Below are 27,889 nucleotides of genomic sequence, written 5' to 3'. Positions count from 1 at the left end.
AGCATGTCCCATTGGGAACTCACTGAATTCGCCTAGAAATTTTGATTCCATTCGTGAAAATTTTTCTATATCCCGAACAGTCCACTTATTACTACTGCGGCCTATTGGGAACTAACCGAATTCACCATGTTACTCAGATTCGGCACACCAAATTTTGATAAATCTTTAGAAGTATGCATATTACAAGAGCCTGCTACTGGGAACTAACTGAATTCACAGAGAAACAGTGTTTCCATTCCTTAAAACGTTGCTCTATCTTGAATAACAAGCTTTTTACATGTGAATCCTATTGGGAACCTACTGAATTCACCATGTTACTTAGAGTCCGTTCCTTAAAATGTTGTTACATATTGAAAAGCACACTCATACAAGCATGTCCCATTGGGAACTCACTGAATTCGCCTAGAAATTTTGATTCCATTCGTGAATATTTTTCTATATCCCGAACAGTCCACTTATTACTACTGCGGCCTATTGGGAACTAACCGAATTCACCATGTTACTCAGATTAGGCACACCAAATTTTGATAAATCTTTAGAAGTACACATATTACAAGAGCCTGCTACTGGGAACTAACTGAATTCACAGAGAAACAGTGTTTCCGTTCCTTAAAACGTTGCTCTATCTTGTATAACAAGCTTATTACATGCGAATCCTATTGGGTACCTACTGAATTCACCATGTTACTTAGAGTCCGTTCCTTAAAATGTTCTTACATATTGAAAAGCACACTCATACAAGCATGTCCCATTGGGAACTCACTGAATTCGCCTAGAAATTTTGATTCCATTCGTGAAAATTTTTCTGTATCCCGAACACTCCACTTATTACTACTGCGGCCTATTGGAAACTAACCGAATTCACCATGTTACTCAGATTCGGCAAACCAAATTTTGATAAATCTTTAGAAGTACGCATATTACAAGAGCCTGCTACTGGGAACTAACTGAATTCACAGAGAAACAGTGTTTCCGTTCCTTAAAACATTGCTCTATCTAGAGTAACAAGCTTATTACATGCGAATCCTATTGGGAACCTACTGAATTCACCAAGTTACTTAGAGTCCGTTCCTTAAAATGTTGTTACATATTGAAAAGCACACTCATACAAGCATTTCCCATTGGGAACTCACTGAATTCGCCTAGAAATTTTGATTCCATTCGTGAAAATTTTTCTATATCCCGAACAGTCCACTTAGTACTACTGCGGCCTATTGGGAACTAACCCATTTCACCAGGTTACTCAGTTCGGCAAACCAAATTTTGATAAATCTTTAGAAGTACACATATTACAAGAGCCTGCTACTGGGTACTAACTGAATTCACAGAGAAACAGTGTTTCCGTTCCTTAAAACGTTGCTCTATCTTGAATAACAAGCTTTTTACATGCGAATCCTATTGGGAACCTACTGAATTCACCATGTTACTTAGAGTCCGTTCCTCAAAATGTTGTTACATATTGAAAAGCACACTCATACAAGCATGTCCCATTGGGAACTCACTGAATTCGCCTAGAAATTTTGATTCCATTCGTGAAAATTTTTCTGTATCCCGAACACTCCACTTATTACTACTGCGGCCTATTGGGAACTAACCGAATTCACCATGTTACTCAGATTCGGCACACCAAATTTTGATAAATCTTTAGAAGTACGCATATTACAAGAGCCTGCTACTGGGAACTAACTGAATTCACAGAGAAACAGTGTTTCCGTTCCTTAAAACGTTGCTCTATCTTGAATAACAAGCTTATTACATGCGAATCCTATTGGGAACCTACTGAATTCACCATGTTACTTAGAGTCCGTTCCTTAAAATGTTGTTACATATTGAAAAGCACACTCATACAAGCATGTCCCATTGGGAACTCACTGAATTCGCCTAGAAATTTTGATTCCATTCGTGAAAATTTTTCTATATCCCGAACAGTCCACTTATTACTACTGCGGCCTATTGGGAACTAACCGAATTCACCATGTTACTCAGATTCGGCACACCAAATTTTGATAAATCTTTAGAAGTACGCATATTACAAGAGCCTGCTACTGGGAACTAACTGAATTCACAGAGAAACAGTGTTTCCATTCCTTAAAACGTTGCTCTATCTTGAATAACAAGCTTTTTACATGTGAATCCTATTGGGAACCTACTGAATTCACCATGTTACTTAGACTCCGTTCCTTAAAATGTTGTTACATATTGAAAAGCACACTCATACAAGCATGTCCCATTGGGAACTCACTGAATTCGCCTAGAAATTTTGATTCCATTCGTGAATATTTTTCTATATCCCGAACAGTCCACTTATTACTACTGCGGCCTATTGGGAACTAACCGAATTCACCATGTTACTCAGATTCGGCACACCAAATTATGATAAATCTTTAGAAGTACGCATATTACAAGAGCCTGCTACTGGGAACTAACTGAATTCACAGAGAAAGAGTGTTTCCGTTCCTTAAAACGTTGCTCTATCTTGTATAACAAGCTTATTACATGCGAATCCTATTGGGAACCTACTGAATTCACCATGTTACTTAGAGTCCGTTCCTTAAAATGTTGTTACATATTGAAAAGCAAACTCATACAAGCATGTCCCATTGGGAACTCACTGAATTCGCCTAGAAATTTTGATTCCATTCGTGAAAATTTTTCTGTATCCCGAACACTCCACTTATTACTACTGCGGCCTATTGGAAACTAACCGAATTCACCATGTTACTCAGATTCAGCAAACCAAATTTTGATAAATCTTTAGAAGTACGCATATTACAAGAGCCTGCTACTGGGAACTAACTGAATTCACAGAGAAACAGTGTTTCCGTTCCTTAAAACATTGCTCTATTTTGAATAACTAGCTTATTACATGCGAATCCTATTGGGAACCTACTGAATTCACCAAGTTACTTAGAGTCCGTTCCTTAAAATGTTGTTACATATTGAAAAGCACACTCATACAAGCATGTCCCATTGGGAACTCACTGAATTCGCCTAGAAATTTTGATTCAATTCGTGAAAATTTTTCTATATCCCGAACAGTCCACTTAGTACTACTGCGGCCTATTGGAAACTAACCCATTTCACCAGGTTGCTCAGATTCGGCACACCAAATTTTGATAAATCTTTAGAAGTACGCATATTACAAGAGCCTGCTACTGGGAACTAACTGAATTCACAGAGAAACAGTGTTTCCGTTCCGTAAAACGTTGCTCTATCTTGAATAACAAGCTTATTACATGCGAATCCTATTGGGAACCTACTGAATTCACCATGTTACTTAGAGTCCGTTCCTTAAATGTTGTTACATATTGAAAAGCACACTCATACAAGCATGTCCCATTGGGAACTCACTGAATTCGCCTAGAAATTTTGATTCCATTCGTGAAAATTTTTCTGTATCCCAAACACTCCACTTATTACTACCGCGGCCTATTGGGAACTAACCGAATTCACCATGTTACTCAGATTCGGCAAACCAAATTTTGATAAATCTTTAGAAGTACGCATATTACAAGAGCCTGCTACTGGGAACTAACTGAATTCACAGAGAAACAGTGTTTCCGTTCCTTAAAACGTTGCTCTATCTTGAATAACAAGCTTATTACATGCGAATCCTATTGGGAACCTACTGAATTCACCATGTTACTTAGAGTCCGTTCCTTAAAATGTTGTTACATATTGAAAAGCACACTCATACAAGCATGTCCCGTTGGGAACTCACTGAATTCGCCTAGAAATTTTGATTCCATTCGTGAAAATTTTTCTATATCCCGAACAGTCCACTTATTACTACTGCGGCCTATTGGGAACTAACCGAATTCACCATGTTACTCAGATTCGGCAAACCAAATTTTGATAAATCTTTAGAAGTACGCATATTACAAGAGCCTGCTACTGGGAACTAACTGAATTCACAGAGAAACAGTGTTTCCATTCCTTAAAACGTTGCTCTATCTTGAATAACAAGCTTATTACATGCGAATCCTATTGGGAACCTACTGAATTCACCATGTTACTTAGAGTCCGTTCCTTAAAATGTTGTTACATATTGAAAAGCACACTCATACAAGCATGTCCCATTGGGAACTCACTGAATTCGCCTAGAAATTTTGATTCCATTCGTGAAAATTTTTCTATATCCCGAACAGTCCACTTATTACTACTGCGGCCTATTGGGAACTAACCGAATTCACCATGTTACTCAGATTCGGCACACCAAATTTTGATAAATCTTTAGAAGTACGCATATTACAAGAGCCTGCTACTGGGAAATAACTGAATTCACAGAGAAACAGTGTTTCCGTTCCTTAAAACGTTGCTCTATCTTGAATAACAAGCTTTTTACATGCGAATCCTATTGGGAACCTACTGAATACACCATGATACTTAACGTCCGTTCCTTAAAATGTTGTTACATATTGAAAAGCACACTCATACAAGCATGTCCCATTGGGATCTCACTGAATTCGCCTAGAAATTTTGATTCCATTCGTGAAAATTTTTCTATATCCCGAACAGTCCACTTATTACTACTGCGGCCTATTGGGAACTAACCGAATTCACCATGTTACTCAGATTCGGCACACCAAATTTTGATAAATCTTTAGAAGTACGCATATTACAAGAGCCTGCTACTGGGAACTAACTGAATTCACAGAGAAAGAGTGTTTCCGTTCCTTAAAACGTTGCTCTATCTTGAATAACAAGCTTTATACACGCGAATCCTATTGGGAACCTACTGAATTCAAAATGTTACTTAGAGTCCGTTCCTTAAAATGTTGTTACATATTGAAAAGCAAACTCATACAAGCATGTCCCGTTGGGAACTCACTGAATTCGCCTAGAAATTTTGATTCCATTCGTGAAAATTTTTCTGTATCCCTAAAACTCCACTTAGTACTACTGCGGCCTATTGGGAACTAATCGACTTCACCATGTTACTCAGTTCGGCAAACCAAATTTTGATAAATCTTTAGAAGTACACATATTACAAGAGCCTGCTACTGGGTACTAACTGAATTCACAGAGAAACAGTGTTTCCGTTCCTTAAAACGTTGCTCTATCTTGAATAACAAGCTTTTTACATGCGAATCCTATTGGGAACCTACTGAATTCACCATGTTACTTAGAGTCCGTTCCTCAAAATGTTGTTACATATTGAAAAGCACACTCATACAAGCATGTCCCATTGGGAACTCACTGAATTCGCCTAGAAATTTTGATTCCATTCGTGAAAATTTTTCTGTATCCCGAACACTCCACTTATTACTACTGCGGCCTATTGGGAACTAACCGAATTCACCATGTTACTCAGATTCGGCACACCAAATTTTGATAAATCTTTAGAAGTACGCATATTACAAGAGCCTGCTACTGGGAACTAACTGAATTCACAGAGAAACAGTGTTTCCGTTCCTTAAAACGTTGCTCTATCTTGAATAACAAGCTTATTACATGCGAATCCTATTGGGAACCTACTGAATTCACCATGTTACTTAGAGTCCGTTCCTTAAAATGTTGTTACATATTGAAAAGCACACTCATACAAGCATGTCCCATTGGGAACTCACTGAATTCGCCTAGAAATTTTGATTCCATTCGTGAATATTTTTCTATATCCCGAACAGTCCACTTATTACTACTGCGGCCTATTGGGAACTAACCGAATTCACCATGTTACTCAGATTCGGCACACCAAATTATGATAAATCTTTAGAAGTACGCATATTACAAGAGCCTGCTACTGGGAACTAACTGAATTCACAGAGAAACAGTGTTTCCGTTCCTTAAAACGTTGCTCTATCTTGTATAACAAGCTTATTACATGCGAATCCTATTGGGAACCTACTGAATTCACCATGTTACTTAGAGTCCGTTCCTTAAAATGTTGTTACATATTGAAAAGCACACTCATACAAGCATGTCCCATTGGGAACTCACTGAATTCGCCTAGAAATTTTGATTCCATTCGTGAAAATTTTTCTGTATCCCGAACACTCCACTTATTACTACTGCGGCCTATTGGAAACTAACCGAATTCACCATGTTACTCAGATTCGGCAAACCAAATTTTGATAAATCTTTAGAAGTACGCATATTACAAGAGCCTGCTACTGGGAACTAACTGAATTCACAGAGAAACAGTGTTTCCGTTCCTTAAAACATTGCTCTATTTTGAATAACTAGCTTATTACATGCGAATCCTATTGGGAACCTACTGAATTCACCAAGTTACTTAGAGTCCGTTCCTTAAAATGTTGTTACATATTGAAAAGCACACTCATACAAGCATGTCCCATTGGGAACTCACTGAATTCGCCTAGAAATTTTGATTCCATTCGTGAAAATTTTTCTATATCCCGAACAGTCCACTTAGTACTACTGCGGCCTATTGGGAACTAACCCATTTCACCAGGTTACTCAGATTAGGCACACCAAATTTTGATAAATCTTTAGAAGTACGCATATTACAAGAGCCTGCTACTGGGAACTAACTGAATTCACAGAGAAACAGTGTTTCTGTTCCGTAAAACGTTGCTCTATCTTGAATAACAAGCTTATTACATGCGAATCCTATTGGGAACCTACTGAATTCACCATGTTACTTAGAGTCCGTTCCTTAAAATGTTGTTACATATTGAAAAGCACACTCATACAAGCATGTCCCGTTGGGAACTCACTGAATTCGCCTAGAAATTTTGATTCCATTCGTGAAAATTTTTCTATATCCCGAACAGTCCACTTATTACTACTGCGGCCTATTGGGAACTAACCGAATTCACCATGTTACTCAGATTCGGCACACCAAATTTTGATAAATCTTTAGAAGTACGCATATTACAAGAGCCTGCTACTGGGAACTAACTGAATTCACAGAGAAACAGTGTTTCCATTCCTTAAAACGTTGCTCTATCTTGAATAACAAGCTTTTTACATGTGAATCCTCTTGGGAACCTACTGAATTCACCATGTTACTTAGAGTCCGTTCCTTAAAATGTTGTTACATATTGAAAAGCACACTCATACAAGCATGTCCCATTGGGAACTCACTGAATTCGCCTAGAAATTTTGATTCCATTCGTGAATATTTTTCTATATCCCGAACAGTCCACTTATTACTACTGCGGCCTATTGGGAACTAACCGAATTCACCATGTTACTCAGATTCGGCACACCAAATTATGATAAATCTTTAGAAGTACGCATATTACAAGAGCCTGCTACTGGGAACTAACTGAATTCACAGAGAAACAGTGTTTCCGTTCCTTAAAACGTTGCTCTATCTTGTATAACAAGCTTATTACATGCGAATCCTATTGGGAACCTACTGAATTCACCATGTTACTTAGAGTCCGTTCCTTAAAATGTTGTTACATATTGAAAAGAACACTCATACAAGCATGTCCCATTGGGAACTCACTGTATTCGCCTAGAAATTTTGATTCCATTCGTGAAAATTTTTCTGTATCCCGAACACTCCACTTATTACTACTGCGGCCTATTGGGAACTAACCGAATTCACCATGTTACTCAGATTCGGCAAACCAAATTTTGATAAATCTTTAGAAGTACGCATATTACAAGAGCCTGCTACTGGGAACTAACTGAATTCACAGAGAAACAGTGTTTCCGTTCCTTAAAACATTGCTCTATTTTGAATAACTAGCTTATTACATGCGAATCCTATTGGGAACCTACTGAATTCACCAAGTTACTTAGAGTCCGTTCCTTAAAATGTTGTTACATATTGAAAAGCACACTCATACAAGCATGTCCCATTGGGAACTCACTGAATTCGCCTAGAAATTTTGATTCCATTCGTGAAAATTTTTCTATATCCCGAACAGTCCACTTAGTACTACTGCGGCCTATTGGGAACTAACCCATTTCACCAGGTTACTCAGATTAGGCACACCAAATTTTGATAAATCTTTAGAAGTACGCATATTACAAGAGCCTGCTACTGGGAACTAACTGAATTCACAGAGAAACAGTGTTTCCGTTCCGTAAAACGTTGCTCTATCTTGAATAACAAGCTTATTACATGCGAATCCTATTGGGAACCTACTGAATTCACCATGTTACTTAGAGTCCGTTCCTTAAAATGTTGTTACATATTGAAAAGCACACTCATACAAGCATGTCCCATTGGGAACTCACTGAATTCGCCTAGAAATATTGATTCCATTCGTGAAAATTTTTCTGTATCCCAAACACTCCACTTATTACTACTGCGGCCTATTGGGAACTAACCGAATTCACCATGTTACTCAGATTCGGCAAACCAAATTTTGATAAATCTTTAGAAGTACGCATATTACAAGAGCCTGCTACTGGGAACTAACTGAATTCACAGAGAAACAGTGTTTCCGTTCCTTAAAACGTTGCTCTATCTTGAATAACAAGCTTATTACATGCGAATCCTATTGGGAACCTAATGAATTCACCATGTTACTTAGAGTCCGTTCCTTAAAATGTTGTTACATATTGAAAAGCACACTCATACAAGAATGTCCCGTTGGGAACTCACTGAATTCGCCTAGAAATTTTGATTCCATTCGTGAAAATTTTTCTATATCCCGAACAGTCCACTTATTACTACTGCGGCCTATTGGGAACTAACCGAATTCACCATGTTACTCAGATTCGGCAAACCAAATTTTGATAAATCTTTAGAAGTACGCATATTACAAGAGCCTGCTACTGGGAACTAACTGAAATCACAGAGAAACAGTGTTTCCGTTCCTTAAAACGTTGCTCTATCTTGAATAACAAGCTTATTACATGCGAATCCTATTGGGAACCTACTGAATTCACCATGTTACTTAGAGTCCGTTCCTTAAAATGTTGTTACATATTGAAAAGAACACTCATACAAGCATGTCCCATTGGGAACTCACTGAATTCGCCTAGAAATTTTGATTCCATTCGTGAAAATTTTTCTATATCCCGAACAGTCCACTTATTACTACTGCGGCCTATTGGGAACTAACCGAATTCACCATGTTACTCAGATTCGGCACACCAAATTTTGATAAATCTTTAGAAGTACGCATATTACAAGAGCCTGCTACTGGGAAATAACTGAATTCACAGAGAAACAGTGTTTCCGTTCCTTAAAACGTTGCTCTATCTTGAATAACAAGCTTTTTACATGCGAATCCTATTGGGAACCTACTGAATACACCATGATACTTAACGTCCGTTCCTTAAAATGTTGTTACATATTGAAAAGCACACTCATACAAGCATGTCCCATTGGGATCTCACTGAATTCGCCTAGAAATTTTGATTCCATTCGTGAAAATTTTTCTATATCCCGAACAGTCCACTTATTACTACTGCGGCCTATTGGGAACTAACCGAATTCACCATGTTACTCAGATTCGGCACACCAAATTTTGATAAATCTTTAGAAGTACGCATATTACAAGAGCCTGCTACTGGGAACTAACTGAATTCACAGAGAAAGAGTGTTTCCGTTCCTTAAAACGTTGCTCTATCTTGAATAACAAGCTTTATACATGCGAATCCTATTGGGAACCTACTGAATTCAAAATGTTACTTAGAGTCCGTTCCTTAAAATGTTGTTACATATTGAAAAGCACACTCATACAAGCATGTCCCGTTGGGAACTAACTGAATTCTCCTAGAAATTTTGATTCCATTCGTGAAAATTTTTCTGTATCCCTAAAACTCCACTTATTACTACTGCGGCCTATTGGGAACTAATCGAATTCACCATGTTACTCAGTTCGGCAAACCAAATTTTGATAAATCTTTAAAAGTCCGCATATTACAAGAGCCTGCTACTGGGAACTAACTGAATTCACAGAGAAACAGTGTTTCCATTCCTTAAAACGTTGCTCTATCTTGAATAACAAGCTTTTTACATGTGAATCCTATTGGGAACCTACTGAATTCACCATGTTACTTAGAGTCCGTTCCTTAAAATGTTGTTACATATTGAAAAGCACACTCATACAAGCATGTCCCATTGGGAACTCACTGAATTCGCCTAGAAATTTTGATTCCATTCGTGAATATTTTTCTATATCCCGAACAGTCCACTTATTACTATTGCGGCCTATTGGGAACTAACCGAATTCACCATGTTACTCAGATTCGGCACACCAAATTTTGATAAATCTTTAGAAGTACGCATATTACAAGAACCTGCTACTGGGAACTAACTGAATTCACAGAGAAACAGTGTTTCCGTTCCTTAAAACGTTGCTCTATCTTGTATAACAAGCTTATTACATGCGAATCCTATTGGAACCTACTGAATTCACCATGTTACTTAGAGTCCGTTCCTTAAAATGTTGTTACATATTGAAAAGCACACTCATACAAGCATGTCCCATTGGGAACTCACTGAATTCGCCTAGAAATTTTGATTCCATTCGTGAAAATTTTTCTGTATCCCGAACACTCCACTTATTACTACTGCGGCCTATTGGAAACTAACCGAATTCACCATGTTACTCAGATTCGGCAAACCAAATTTTGATAAATCTTTAGAAGTACGCATATTACAAGAGCCTGCTACTGGGAACTAACTGAATTTACAGAGAAACAGTGTTTCCGTTCCTTAAAACATTGCTCTATCTTGAATAACAAGCTTATTACATGCGAATCCTATTGGGAACCTACTGAATTCACCAAGTTACTTAGAGTCCGTTCCTTAAAATGTTGTTACATATTGAAAAGCACACTCATACAAGCATGTCCCATTGGGAACTCACTGAATTCGCCTAGAAATTTTGATTCCATTCGTGAAAATTTTTCTATATCCCGAACAGTCCACTTAGTACTACTGCGGCCTATTGGGAACTAACACATTTCACCAGGTTACTCAGATTAGGCACACCAAATTTTGATAAATCTTTAGAAGTACGCATATTACAAGAGCCTGCTACTGGGAACTAACTGAATTCACAGAGAAACAGTGTTTCCGTTCCGTAAAACGTTGCTCTATCTTGAATAACAAGCTTATTACATGCGAATCCTTTTGCGAACCTACGGAATTCACCATGTTACTTAGAGTCCGTTCCTTAAAATGTTGTTACATATTGAAAAGCACACTCATACAAGCATGTCCCATTGGGAATTCACTGAATTCGCCTAGAAATTTTGATTCCATTCGTGAAAATTTTTCTATATCCCGAACAGTCCACTTAGTACTACTGCGGCCTATAGGGAACTAACCGAATTCACCATGTTACTCAGATTCGGCACAACAAATTTTGATAAATCTTTAGAAGTACGCATACTACAAGAGCCTGCTACTGGGAACTAACTGAATTCACAGAGAAACAGTGTTTCCGTTCCTTAAAACGTTGCTCTATCTTGAATAACAAGCTTTTTACATGTGAATCCTATTGGGAACCTACTGAATTCACCATGTTACTTAGAGTCCGTTCCTTAAAATGTTGTTACATATTGAAAAGCACACTCATACAAGCATGTCCCGTTGGGAACTCACTGAATTCGCCTAGAAATTTTGATTCCATTCGTGAAAATTTTTCTGTATCCCTAAAACTCCACTTATTACTACTGCGGCCTATTGGGAACTAACCGAATTCACCATGTTACTCAGTTCGGCAAACCAAATTTTGATAAATCTTTAGAAGTACGCATATTACAAGAGCCTGCTACTGGGAACTAACTGAATTCACAGAGAAACAGTGTTTCCGTTCCTTAAAACGTTGCTCTATCTTGAATAACAAGCTTTTTACATGTGAATCCTATTGGGAACCTACTGAATTCACCATGTTACTTAGAGTCCGTTCCTTAAAATGTTGTTACATATTGAAAAGCACACTCATACAAGCATGTCCCATTGGGAACTCACTGAATTCGCCTAGAAATTTTGATTCCATTCGTGAATATTTTTCTATATCCCGAACAGTCCACTTATTACTACTGCGGCCTATTGGGAACTAACCGAATTCACCATGTTACTCAGATTCGGCACACCAAATTTTGATAAATCTTTAGAAGTACGCATATTACAAGAGCCTGCTACTGGGAACTAACTGAATTCACAGAGAAACAGTGTTTCCGTTCCTTAAAACGTTGCTCTATCTTGTATAACAAGCTTATTACATGCGAATCCTATTGGGAACCTACTGAATTCACCATGTTACTTAGAGTCCGTTCCTTAAAATGTTGTTACATATTGAAAAGCACACTCATACAAGCATGTCCCATTGGGAACTCACTGAATTCGCCTAGAAATTTTGATTCCATTCGTGAAAATTTTTCTGTATCCCGAACACTCCCCTTATTACTACTGCGGCCTATTGGAAACTAACCGAATTCACCATGTTACTCAGATTCGGCAAACCAAATTTTGATAAATCTTTAGAAGTACGCATATTACAAGAGCCTGCTACTGGGAACTAACTGAATTCACAGAGAAACAGTGTTTCCGTTCCTTAAAACATTGCTCTATCTTGAATAACAAGCTTATTACATGCGAATCCTATTGGGAACCTACTGAATTCACCAAGTTACTTAGAGTCCGTTCCTTAAAATGTTGTTACATATTGAAAAGCACACTCATACAAGCATGTCCCATTGGGAACTCACTGAATTCGCCTAGAAATTTTGATTCCATTCGTGAAAATTTTTCTATATCCGAACAGTCCACTTAGTACTACTGCGGCCTATTGGGAACTAACACATTTCACCATGTTACTCAGATTCGGCACACCAAATTTTGATAAATCTTTAGAAGTACGCATATTACAAGAGCCTGCTACTGGGAACTAACTGAATTCACAGAGAAACAGTGTTTCCGTTCCGTAAAACATTGCTCTATCTTGAATAACAAGCTTTTTACATGCGAATCCTATTGGGAACCTACTGAATTCACCAAGTTACTTAGAGTCCGTTCCTTAAAATGTTGTTACATATTGAAAAGCACACTCATACAAGCATGTCCCATTGGGAACTCACTGAATTCGCCTAGAAATTTTGATTCCATTCGTGAATATTTTTCTATATCCCGAACAGTCCACTTATTACTACTGCGGCCTATTGGGAACTAACCGAATTCACCATGTTACTCAGATTCGGCACACCAAATTTTGATAAATCTTTAGAAGTACGCATATTACAAGAGCCTGCTACTGGGAACTAACTGAATTCACAGAGAAACAGTGTTTCCGTTCCTTAAAACATTGCTCTATCTTGAATAACAAGCTTATTACATGCGAATCCTATTGGGAACCTACTGAATTCACCAAGTTACTTAGAGTCCGTTCCTTAAAATGTTGTTACATATTGAAAAGCACACTCATACAAGCATGTCCCATTGGGAACTCACTGAATTCGCCTAGAAATTTTGATTCCATTCGTGAAAATTTTTCTATATCCCGAACAGTCCACTTAGTACTACTGCGGCCTATTGGGAACTAACCCATTTCACCAGGTTACTCAGATTAGGCACACCAAATTTTGATAAATCTTTAGAAGTACGCATATTACAAGAGCCTGCTACTGGGAACTAACTGAATTCACAGAGAAACAGTGTTTCCGTTCCTTAAAACGTTGCTCTATCTTGAATAACAAGCTTTTTACATGTGAATCCTATTGGGAACCTACTGAATTCACCATGTTACTTAGAGTCCGTTCCTTAAAATGTTGTTACATATTGAAAAGCACACTCATACAAGCATGTCCCATTGGGAACTCACTGAATTCGCCTAGAAATTTTGATTCCATTCGTGAATATTTTTCTATATCCCGAACACTCCACTTATTACTACTGCGGCCTATTGGGAACTAACCGAATTCACCATGTTACTCAGATTCGGCACACCAAATTTTGATAAATCTTTAGAAGTACGCATATTACAAGAGCCTGCTACTGGGAACTAACTGAATTCACAGAGAAACAGTGTTTCCGTTCCTTAAAACGTTGCTCTATCTTGTATAACAAGCTTATTACATGCGAATCCTATTGGGAACCTACTGAATTCACCATGTTACTTAGAGTCCGTTCCTTAAAATGTTGTTACATATTGAAAAGCACACTCATACAAGCATGTCCCATTGGGAACTCACTGAATTAACCTAGAAATTTGGATTCCATTCGTGAAAATTTTTCTGTATCCCGAACACTCCACTTATTACTACTGCGGCCTATTGGAAACTAACCGAATTCACCATGTTACTCAGATTCGGCAAACCAAATTTTGATAAATCTTTAGAAGTACGCATATTACAAGAGCCTGCTACTGGGAACTAACTGAATTCACAGAGAAACAGTGTTTCCGTTCCTTAAAACGTTGCTCTATCTTGTATAACAAGCTTATTACATGCGAATCCTATTGGGAACCTACTGAATTCACCATGTTACTTAGAGGCCGTTCCTTAAAATGTTGTTACATATTGAAAAGCACACTCATACAAGCATGTCCCATTGGGAACTCACTGAATTCGCCTAGAAATTTTGATTCCATTGGTGAAAATTTTTCTGTATCCCGAACACTCCACTTATTACTACTGCGGCCTATTGGAAACTAACCGAATTCACCATGTTACTCAGATTCGGCAAACCAAATTTTGATAAATCTTTAGAAGTACGCATATTACAAGAGCCTGCTACTGGGAACTAACTGAATTCACAGAGAAACAGTGTTTCCGTTCCTTAAAACGTTGCTCTATCTTGAATAACAAGCTTTTTACATGTGAATCCTATTGGGAACCTACTGAATTCACCATGTTACTTAGAGTCCGTTCCTTAAAATGTTGTTACATATTGAAAAGCACACTCATACAAGCATGTCCCATTGGGAACTCACTGAATTCGCCTAGAAATTTTGATTCCATTCGTGAATATTTTTCTATATCCCGAACAGTCCACTTATTACTACTGCGGCCTATTGGGAACTAACCGAATTCACCATGTTACTCAGATTCGGCACACCAAATTTTGATAAATCTTTAGAAGTACGCATATTACAAGAGCCTGCTACTGGGAACTAACTGAATTCACAGAGAAACAGTGTTTCCGTTCCTTAAAACGTTGCTCTATCTTGTATAACAAGCTTATTACATGCGAATCCTATTGGGAACCTACTGAATTCACCATGTTACTTAGAGTCCGTTCCTTAAAATGTTGTTACATATTGAAAAGCACACTCATACAAGCATGTCCCATTGGGAACTCACTGAAATCGCCTAGAAATTTTGATTCCATTCGTGAAAATTTTTCTGTATCCCGAACACTCCACTTATTACTACTGCGGCCTATTGGAAACTAACCGAATTCACCATGTTACTCAGATTCGGCAAACCAAATTTTGATAAATCTTTAGAAGTACGCATATTACAAGAGCCTGCTACTGGGAACTAACTGAATTCACAGAGAAACAGTGTTTCCGTTCCTTAAAACATTGCTCTATCTTGAATAACAAGCTTATTACATGCGAATCCTATTGGGAACCTACTGAATTCACCAAGTTACTTAGAGTCCGTTCCTTAAAATGTTGTTACATATTGAAAAGCACACTCATACAAGCATGTCCCATTGGGAACTCACTGAATTCGCCTAGAAATTTTGGTTCCATTCGTGAAAATTTTTCTATATCCCCAACAGTCCACTTATTACTACTGCGGCCTATTGGGAACTAACCGAATTCACCATGTTACTCAGATTCGGCAAACCAAATTTTGATAAATCTTTAGAAGTACGCATATTACAAGAGCCTGCTACTGGGAACTAACTGAATTCACGGAGAAACAGTGTTTCCGTTCCTTAAAACGTTGCTCTATCTTGAATAACAAGCTTATTACATGCGAATCCTATTGGGAACCTACTGAATACATCATGATACTTAGCGTCCGTTCCTTAAAATGTTGTTACATATTGAAAAGCCCACTCATACAAGCATGTCCCATTGGGAACTCACTGAATTCGCCTAGAAATTTTGATTCCATTCGTGAAAATTTTTCTATATCCCGAACAGTCCACTTAGTACTACTGCGGCCTATTGGGAACTAACCGAATTCACCATGTACTCAGATTCGGCACACCAAATTTTGATAAATCTTTAGAAGTACTCATATTACAAGAGCCTGCTACTGGGAACGAACTGAATTCACAGAGAAACAGTGTTTCCGTTCCGTAAAACGTTGCTCTATCTTGAATACAAGCTTTTTACATGCGAATCCTATTGGGAACCTTCTGAATTCACCATGTTACTTAGAGTCCGTTCCTTAAAATGTTGTTACATATTGAAAAGCACACTCATACAAGCATGTCCCATTGGGAATTCACTGAATTCGCCTAGAAATTTTGATTCCATTCGTGAAAATTTTTCTATATCCCGAACAGACCACTTAGTACTACTGCGGCCTATTGGGAACTAACCGAATTCACCATGTTACTCAGATTCGGCACACCAAATTTTGATAAATCTTTAGAAGTACGCATATTACAAGAGCCTGCTACTGGGAACTAACTGAATTCACAGAGAAACAGTGTTTCCGTTCCGTAAAACGTTGCTCTATCTTGAATAACAAGCTTTTTACGTGCGAATCCTATTGGGATCCTACTGAATACACCATGATACTTAGCGTCCGTTCCTTAAAATGTTGTTACATATTGAAAAGCACACTCATACAAGCATGTCCCATTGGGAACTCACTGAATTCGCCTAGAAATTTTGATTCCATTCGTGAAAATTTTTCTATATCCCGAACAGTCCACTTATTACTACTCCGGCCTATTGGGAACTAACCGAATTCACCATGTTACTCAGATTCGGCAAACCAAATTTTGATAAATCTTTAGAAGTACGCATATTACAAGAGCCTGCTACTGGGAACTAACTGAATTCAGAGAGAAACAGTGTTTCCGTTCCTTAAAACGTTGCTCTATCTTGAATAACAAGCTTATTACATGCGAATCCTATTGGGAACCTACTGAATTCAACATGTTACTTAGAGTCCGTTCCTTAAAATGTTGTTACATATTGAAAAGCACACTCATACAAGCATGTCCCATTGGGAACTCACTGAATTCGCCTAGAAATTTTGATTCCATTCATGAAAATTTTTCTATATCCCGAACAGTCCACTTAGTACTACTGCGGCCTATTGGGAACTAACCGAATTCACCATGTTACTCAGATTCGGCACACCAAATTTTGATAAATCTTTAGAAGTACGCATATTACAAGAGCCTGCTACTGGGAACTAACTGAATTCACAGAGAAACAGTGTTTCCGTTTCGTAAAACGTTGCTCTATCTTGAATAACAAGCTTTTTACGTGCGAATCCTATTGGGATCCTCCTGAATGCACCATGATACTTAGCGTCCGTTCCTTAAAATGTTGTTACATATTGAAAAGCACACTCATACAAGCATGTCCCATTGGGAACTCACTGAATTCGCCTAGAAATTTTGATTCCATTCGTGAAAATTTTTCTATATCCCGAACAGTCCACTTATTACTACTGCGGCCTATTGGGAACTAACCGAATTCACCATGTTACTCAGATTCGGCACACCAAATTTTGATAAATCTTTAGAAGTACGCATATTACAAGAGCCTGCTACTGGGAACTAACTGAATTCACAGAGAAACAGTGTTTCCGTTCCTTAAAACGTTGCTCTATCTTGAATAACAAGCTTTTTACATCGAATCCTATTGGGAACCTACTGAATTCACCATGTTACTTAGAGTCCGTTCCTTAAAATGTTGTTACATATTGAAAAGCACACTCATACAAGCATGTCCCATTCGGAACTCACTGAATTCGCCTAGAAATTTCGATTCCATTCATGGAAATTTTTCTGTATCCCGAACACTCCACTTATTACTACTGCGCCCTATTGGGAACTAACCGAATTCACCATGTTACTCAGATTCGGCAAATCAAATTTTGATAAATCTTTAGAAGTACGCATATTACAAGAGCCTGCTACTGGGAACTAACTGAATTCACAGAGAAACAGTGTGTCCGTTCCTTAAAACGTTGCTCTAACTTGAATAATAAGCTTATTACATGCGAATCCTATTGGGAACCTACTGAATTCACCATGTTACTTAGAGTCCGTTCCTTAAAATGTTGTTACATATTGAAAAGCACACTCATACAAGCATGTCCCATTGGGAACTCACTGAATTCGCCTAGAAATTTTGGTTCCATTCGTGAAAATTTTTCTATATCCCCAACAGTCCACTTATTACTACTGCGGCCTATTGGGAACTAACCGAATTCACCATGTTACTCAGATTCGGCAAACCAAATTTTGATAAATCTTTAGAAGTACGCATATTACAAGAGCCTGCTACTGGGAACTAACTGAATTCACAGAGAAACAGTGTTTCCGTTCCTTAAAACGTTGCTCTATCTTGAATAACAAGCTTTTTACATGCGAATCCTATTGGGAACCTACTGAATACATCATGATACTTAGCGTCCGTTCCTTAAAATGTTGTTACATATTGAAAACCACACTCATACAAGCATGTCCCATTGGGAACTCACTGAATTCGCCTAGAAATTTTGATTCCATTCGTGAAAATTTTTCTATATCCCGAACAGTCCACTTATTACTACTGCGGCCTATTGGGAACTAACCGAATTCACCATGTTACTCAGATTCGGCACACCAAATTTTGATAAATCTTTAGAAGTACTCATATTACAAGAGCCTGCTACTGGGAACTAACTGAATTCACAGAGAAACAGTGTTTCCGTTCCGTAAAACGTTGCTCTATCTTGAATACAAGCTTTTTACATGCGAATCCTATTGGGAACCTACTGAATTCATCATGTTACTTAGAGTCCGTTCCTTAAAATGTTGTTACATATTGAAAAGCACACTCATACAAGCATGTCCCATTGGGAATTCACTGAATTCGCCTAGAAATTTTGATTCCATTCGTGAAAATTTTTCTACATCCCGAACAGACCACTTAGTACTACTGCGGCCTATTGGGAACTAACCGAATTCACCATGTTACTCAGATTCGGCACACCAAATTTTGATAAATCTTTAGAAGTACGCATATTACAAGAGCCTGCTACTGGGAACTAACTGAATTCACAGAGAAACAGTGTTTCCGTTCCTTAAAACGTTGCTCTATCTTGAATAACAAGCTTTTTACATGCGAATCCTATTGGGAACCTACTGAATTCACCATGTTACTTAGAGTCCGTTCCTTAAAGTGTTGTTACATATTGAAAAGCACACTCATACAAGCATGTCCCATTGGGAACTCACTGAATTCGCCTAGAAATTTTGATTCCATTCGTGAAAATTTTTCTGTATCCCGAATACTCCACTTATTACTACTGCGGCCTATTGGGAACTAACCGAATTCACCATGTTACTCAGATTCGGCACACCAAATTTTGATAAATCTTTAGAAGTACGCATATTACAAGAGCCCGCTACTGGGAACTAACTGAATTCACAGTGAAACAGTGTTTCCGTTCCTTAAAACGTTGCTCTATCTTGAATAACAAGCTTTTTACATGTGAATCCTATAGGGAACCTACTGAATTCACCATGTTACTTAGAGTCCGTTCCTTAAAATGTTGTTACATATTGAAAAGCACACTCATACAAGCATGTCCCATTGGGAACTCACTGAATTCGCCTAGAAATTTTGATTCCATTCGTGAAAATTTTTCTGTATCCTGAACACTCCACTTATTACTACTGCGGCCGACTGGGAACTAACCGAATTCACCATGTTACTCAAATTCGGCAAACCAAATTTTGATAAATCTTTAGAAGTACGCATATTACAAGAGCCTGCTACTGGGAACTAACTGAATTCACAGAGAAACAGTGTTTCCGTTCCTTAAAACGTTGCTCTATCTTGAATAACAAGCTTATTACATGCGAATCCTATTGGGAACCTACTGAATTCACCATGTTACTTAGAGTCCGTTCCTTAAAATGTTGTTACATATTGAAAAGCACACTCATACAAGCATGTCCCATTGGGAACTCACTGAATTCGCCTAGAAATTTTGATTCAGTTCGTGAAATTTTTCTATATCCCGAACGGTCCACTTATTACTACTGCGGCCTATTGGGAACTAACCGAATTCACCATGTTACTCAGATTCGGCACACCAAATTTTGATAAATCTTTAGAAGTACGCATATTACAAGAGCCTGCTACTGGGAACTAACAGAATTCACAGAGAAACAGTGTTTCCGTTCCTTAAAACGTTGCTCTATCTTGAATAACAAGCTTTTTACATGCGAATCCTATTGGGAACCTACTGAATTCACCATGTTACTTAGAGTCCGTTCCTCAAAATGTTGTTACATATTGAAAAGCACACTCATACAAGCATGTCCCATTGGGAACTCACTGAATTCGCCTAGAAATTTTGATTCCATTCGTGAAAATTTTTCTGTATCCCGAACACTCCACTTATTACTACTGCGGCCTATTGGAAACTAACCGAATTCACCATGTTTCTCAGATTCGGCAAACCAAATTTTGATAAATCTTTAGAAGTACGCATATTACAAGAGCCTGCTACTGGGAACTAACTGAATTCACAGAGAAACAGTGTTTCCGTTCCTTAAAACATTGCTCTATCTTGAATAACAAGCTTATTACATGCGAATCCTATTGGGAACCTACTGAATTCACCAAGTTACTTAGAGTCCGTTCCTTAAAATGTTGTTACATATTGAAAAGCACACTCATACAAGCATGTCCCATTGGGAACTCACTGAATTCGCCTAGAAATTTTGATTCCATTCGTGAAAATTTTTCTATATTCCGAACAGTCCACTTAGTACTACTGCGGCCTATTGGGAACTAACCCATTTCACCAGGTTCCTCAGATTAGGCACACCAAATTTTGATAAATCTTTAGAAGTACGCATATTACAAGAGCCTGCTACTGGGAACTAACTGAATTCACAGAGAAACAGTGTTTCCGTTCCGTAAAACGTTGCTCTATCTTGAATAACAAGCTTATTACATGCGAATCCTATTGGGAACCTACTGAATACACCATGATACTTAGCGTCCGTTCCTTAAAATGTTGTTACATATTGAAAAGCACACTCATACAAGCATGTCCCATTGGGAACTCACGGAATTCGCCTAGAAATTTTGATTCCATTCGTGAAAATTTTTCTATATCCCGAACAGTCCACTTATTACTACTGCGGCCTATTGGGAACTAACCGAATTCACCATGTTACTCAGATTCGGCAAACCAAATTTTGATAAATCTTTAGAAGTACGCATATTACAAGAGCCTGCTACTGGGAACTAACTGAATTCACAGAGAAACAGTGTTTCCGTTCCTTAAAACGTTGCTCTATCTTGAATAACAAGCTTTTTACATGCGAATCCTATTGGGAACCTACTGAATTCACCATGTTACTTAGAGTCCGTTCCTTAAAATGTTGTTACATATTGAAAAGCACACTCATACAAGCATGTCCCATTGGGAACTCACTGAATTCGCCTAGAAATTTTGATTCCATTCGTGAAAATTATTCTGTATCCCGAATACTCCACTTATTACTACTGCGGCCTATTGGGAACTAACCGAATTCACCATGTTACTAAGATTCGGCAAAACAAATTTTGATAAATCTTTAGAAGTACGCATATTACAAGAGCCTGCTACTGGGAACTAACTGAATTCACAGAGAAACAGTGTTTCCGTTCCTTAAAACAGTGCTCTATCTTGAATAACAAGCTTATTACATGCGAATCCTATTGGGAACGTACTGAATTCACCAAGTTACTTAGAGTCCGTTCCTTAAAATGTTGTTACATATTGAAAAGCACACTCATACAAGCATGTCCCATTGGGAACTCACTGAATTCGCCTAGAAATTTTGATTCCATTCGTGAAAATTTTTCTATATCCCGAACAGTCCACTTAGTACTACTGCGGCCTATTGGGAACTAACCCAATTCACCATGTTACTCAGATTCGGCACACCAAATTTTGATAAATCTTTAGAAGTACGCATATTACAAGAGCCTGCTACAGGGAACTAACTGAATTCACAGAGAAACAGTGTTTCCGTTCCATAAAACGTTGCTCTATCTTGAATAACAAGCTTTTTACATGCGAATCCTATTGGGAACCTACTGAATACACCATGATACTTAGCGTCCGTTCCTTAAAATGTTGTTACATATTGAAAACCACACTCATACAAGCATGTCCCATTGGGAACTCACTGAATTCGCCTAGTAATTTTGATTCCATTCGTGAAAATTTTTCTATATCCCGAACAGTCCACTTATTACTACTGCGGCCTATTGGGAACTAACCGAATTCACCATGTTACTCAGATTCGGCACACCAAATTTTGATAAATCTTTAGAAGTACGCATATTACAAGAGCCCGCTACTGGGAACTAACTGAATTCACAGAGAAACAGTGTTTCCGTTCCTTAAAACGTTGCTCTATCTTGAATAACAAGCTTTTTACATGTGAATCCTATTGGGAACCTACTGAATTCACCATGTTACTTAGAGTCCGTTCCTTAAAATGTTGTTACATATTGAAAAGCACACTCATACTAGCATGTCCCATTGGGAACTCACTGAATTCGCCTAGAAATTTTGATTCCATTCGTGAAAATTTTTCTGTATCCCGAACACTCCACTTATTACTACTGCGGCCGATTGGGAACTAACCGAATTCACCATGTTACTCAAATTCGGCAAACCAAATTTTGATAAATCTTTAGAAGTACGCATATTACAAGAGCCTGCTACTGGGAACTAACTGAATTCACAGAGAAACAGTGTTTCCGTTCCTTAAAACGTTGCTCTATCTTGAATAACAAGCTTATTACATGCGAATCCTATTGGGAACCTAATGAATTCACCATGTTACTTAGAGTCCGTTCCTTAAAATGTTGTTACATATTGAAAAGCACACTCATACAAGAATGTCCCGTTGGGAACTCACTGAATTCGCCTAGAAATTTTGATTCCATTCGTGAAAATTTTTCTATATCCCGAACAGTCCACTTATTACTACTGCGGCCTATTGGGAACTAACCGAATTCACCATGTTACTCAGATTCGGCAAACCAAATTTTGATAAATCTTTAGAAGTACGCATATTACAAGAGCCTGCTACTGGGAACTAACTGAAATCACAGAGAAACAGTGTTTCCGTTCCTTAAAACGTTGCTCTATCTTGAATAACAAGCTTATTACATGCGAATCCTATTGGGAACCTACTGAATTCACCATGTTACTTAGAGTCCGTTCCTTAAAATGTTGTTACATATTGAAAAGAACACTCATACAAGCATGTCCCATTGGGAACTCACTGAATTCGCCTAGAAATTTTGATTCCATTCGTGAAAATTTTTCTATATCCCGAACAGTCCACTTATTACTACTGCGGCCTATTGGGAACTAACCGAATTCACCATGTTACTCAGATTCGGCACACCAAATTTTGATAAATCTTTAGAAGTACGCATATTACAAGAGCCTGCTACTGGGAAATAACTGAATTCACAGAGAAACAGTGTTTCCGTTCCTTAAAACGTTGCTCTATCTTGAATAACAAGCTTTTTACATGCGAATCCTATTGGGAACCTACTGAATACACCATGATACTTAACGTCCGTTCCTTAAAATGTTGTTACATATTGAAAAGCACACTCATACAAGCATGTCCCATTGGGATCTCACTGAATTCGCCTAGAAATTTTGATTCCATTCGTGAAAATTTTTCTATATCCCGAACAGTCCACTTATTACTACTGCGGCCTATTGGGAACTAACCGAATTCACCATGTTACTCAGATTCGGCACACCAAATTTTGATAAATCTTTATAAGTACGCATATTACAAGAGCCTGCTACTGGGAACTAACTGAATTCACAGAGAAAGAGTGTTTCCGTTCCTTAAAACGTTGCTCTATCTTGAATAACAAGCTTTATACATGCGAATCCTATTGGGAACCTACTGAATTCAAAATGTTACTTAGAGTCCGTTCCTTAAAATGTTGTTACATATTGAAAAGCACACTCATACAAGCATGTCCCGTTGGGAACTAACTGAATTCTCCTAGAAATTTTGATTCCATTCGTGAAAATTTTTCTGTATCCCTAAAACTCCACTTATTACTACTGCGGCCTATTGGGAACTAATCGAATTCACCATGTTACTCAGTTCGGCAAACCAAATTTTGATAAATCTTTAAAAGTCCGCATATTACAAGAGCCTGCTACTGGGAACTAACTGAATTCACAGAGAAACAGTGTTTCCATTCCTTAAAACGTTGCTCTATCTTGAATAACAAGCTTTTTACATGTGAATCCTATTGGGAACCTACTGAATTCACCATGTTACTTAGAGTCCGTTCCTTAAAATGTTGTTACATATTGAAAAGCACACTCATACAAGCATGTCCCATTGGGAACTCACTGAATTCGCCTAGAAATTTTGATTCCATTCGTGAATATTTTTCTATATCCCGAACAGTCCACTTATTACTATTGCGGCCTATTGGGAACTAACCGAATTCACCATGTTACTCAGATTCGGCACACCAAATTTTGATAAATCTTTAGAAGTACGCATATTACAAGAACCTGCTACTGGGAACTAACTGAATTCACAGAGAAACAGTGTTTCCGTTCCTTAAAACGTTGCTCTATCTTGTATAACAAGCTTATTACATGCGAATCCTATTGGAACCTACTGAATTCACCATGTTACTTAGAGTCCGTTCCTTAAAATGTTGTTACATATTGAAAAGCACACTCATACAAGCATGTCCCATTGGGAACTCACTGAATTCGCCTAGAAATTTTGATTCCATTCGTGAAAATTTTTCTGTATCCCGAACACTCCACTTATTACTACTGCGGCCTATTGGAAACTAACCGAATTCACCATGTTACTCAGATTCGGCAAACCAAATTTTGATAAATCTTTAGAAGTACGCATATTACAAGAGCCTGCTACTGGGAACTAACTGAATTTACAGAGAAACAGTGTTTCCGTTCCTTAAAACATTGCTCTATCTTGAATAACAAGCTTATTACATGCGAATCCTATTGGGAACCTACTGAATTCACCAAGTTACTTAGAGTCCGTTCCTTAAAATGTTGTTACATATTGAAAAGCACACTCATACAAGCATGTCCCATTGGGAACTCACTGAATTCGCTTAGAAATTTTGATTCCATTCGTGAAAATTTTTCTATATCCCGAACAGTCCACTTAGTACTACTGCGGCCTATTGGGAACTAACACATTTCACCAGGTTACTCAGATTAGGCACACCAAATTTTGATAAATCTTTAGAAGTACGCATATTACAAGAGCCTGCTACTGGGAACTAACTGAATTCACAGAGAAACAGTGTTTCCGTTCCGTAAAACGTTGCTCTATCTTGAATAACAAGCTTATTACATGCGAATCCTTTTGCGAACCTACGGAATTCACCATGTTACTTAGAGTCCGTTCCTTAAAATGTTGTTACATATTGAAAAGCACACTCATACAAGCATGTCCCATTGGGAATTCACTGAATTCGCCTAGAAATTTTGATTCCATTCGTGAAAATTTTTCTATATCCCGAACAGTCCACTTAGTACTACTGCGGCCTATAGGGAACTAACCGAATTCACCATGTTACTCAGATTCGGCACAACAAATTTTGATAAATCTTTAGAAGTACGCATACTACAAGAGCCTGCTACTGGGAACTAACTGAATTCACAGAGAAACAGTGTTTCCGTTCCTTAAAACGTTGCTCTATCTTGAATAACAAGCTTTTTACATGTGAATCCTATTGGGAACCTACTGAATTCACCATGTTACTTAGAGTCCGTTCCTTAAAATGTTGTTACATATTGAAAAGCACACTCATACAAGCATGTCCCGTTGGGAACTCACTGAATTCGCCTAGAAATTTTGATTCCATTCGTGAAAATTTTTCTGTATCCCTAAAACTCCACTTATTACTACTGCGGCCTATTGGGAACTAACCGAATTCACCATGTTACTCAGTTCGGCAAACCAAATTTTGATAAATCTTTAGAAGTACGCATATTACAAGAGCCTGCTACTGGGAACTAACTGAATTCACAGAGAAACAGTGTTTCCGTTCCTTAAAACGTTGCTCTATCTTGAATAACAAGCTTTTTACATGTGAATCCTATTGGGAACCTACTGAATTCACCATGTTACTTAGAGTCCGTTCCTTAAAATGTTGTTACATATTGAAAAGCACACTCATACAAGCATGTCCCATTGGGAACTCACTGAATTCGCCTAGAAATTTTGATTCCATTCGTGAATATTTTTCTATATCCCGAACAGTCCACTTATTACTACTGCGGCCTATTGGGAACTAACCGAATTCACCATGTTACTCAGATTCGGCACACCAAATTTTGATAAATCTTTAGAAGTACGCATATTACAAGAGCCTGCTACTGGGAACTAACTGAATTCACAGAGAAACAGTGTTTCCGTTCCTTAAAACGTTGCTCTATCTTGTATAACAAGCTTATTACATGCGAATCCTATTGGGAACCTACTGAATTCACCATGTTACTTAGAGTCCGTTCCTTAAAATGTTGTTACATATTGAAAAGCACACTCATACAAGCATGTCCCATTGGGAACTCACTGAATTCGCCTAGAAATTTTGATTCCATTCGTGAAAATTTTTCTGTATCCCGAACACTCCCCTTATTACTACTGCGGCCTATTGGAAACTAACCGAATTCACCATGTTACTCAGATTCGGCAAACCAAATTTTGATAAATCTTTAGAAGTACGCATATTACAAGAGCCTGCTACTGGGAACTAACTGAATTCACAGAGAAACAGTGTTTCCGTTCCTTAAAACATTGCTCTATCTTGAATAACAAGCTTATTACATGCGAATCCTATTGGGAACCTACTGAATTCACCAAGTTACTTAGAGTCCGTTCCTTAAAATGTTGTTACATATTGAAAAGCACACTCATACAAGCATGTCCCATTGGGAACTCACTGAATTCGCCTAGAAATTTTGATTCCATTCGTGAAAATTTTTCTATATCCCGAACAGTCCACTTAGTACTACTGCGGCCTATTGGGAACTAACACATTTCACCATGTTACTCAGATTCGGCACACCAAATTTTGATAAATCTTTAGAAGTACGCATATTACAAGAGCCTGCTACTGGGAACTAACTGAATTCACAGAGAAACAGTGTTTCCGTTCCGTAAAACATTGCTCTATCTTGAATAACAAGCTTTTTACATGCGAATCCTATTGGGAACCTACTGAATTCACCAAGTTACTTAGAGTCCGTTCCTTAAAATGTTGTTACATATTGAAAAGCACACTCATACAAGCATGTCCCATTGGGAACTCACTGAATTCGCCTAGAAATTTTGATTCCATTCGTGAATATTTTTCTATATCCCGAACAGTCCACTTATTACTACTGCGGCCTATTGGGAACTAACCGAATTCACCATGTTACTCAGATTCGGCACACCAAATTTTGATAAATCTTTAGAAGTACGCATATTACAAGAGCCTGCTACTGGGAACTAACTGAATTCACAGAGAAACAGTGTTTCCGTTCCTTAAAACATTGCTCTATCTTGAATAACAAGCTTATTACATGCGAATCCTATTGGGAACCTACTGAATTCACCAAGTTACTTAGAGTCCGTTCCTTAAAATGTTGTTACATATTGAAAAGCACACTCATACAAGCATGTCCCATTGGGAACTCACTGAATTCGCCTAGAAATTTTGATTCCATTCGTGAAAATTTTTCTATATCCCGAACAGTCCACTTAGTACTACTGCGGCCTATTGGGAACTAACCCATTTCACCAGGTTACTCAGATTAGGCACACCAAATT

This window comes from Rattus norvegicus, chromosome 13 (genome assembly GCF_036323735.1).
Source record: "Rattus norvegicus strain BN/NHsdMcwi chromosome 13, GRCr8, whole genome shotgun sequence".
In the NCBI taxonomy this organism is placed as follows: domain Eukaryota; kingdom Metazoa; phylum Chordata; class Mammalia; order Rodentia; family Muridae; genus Rattus; species Rattus norvegicus.
Note: the sequence above shows the minus strand (reverse complement) of the source record.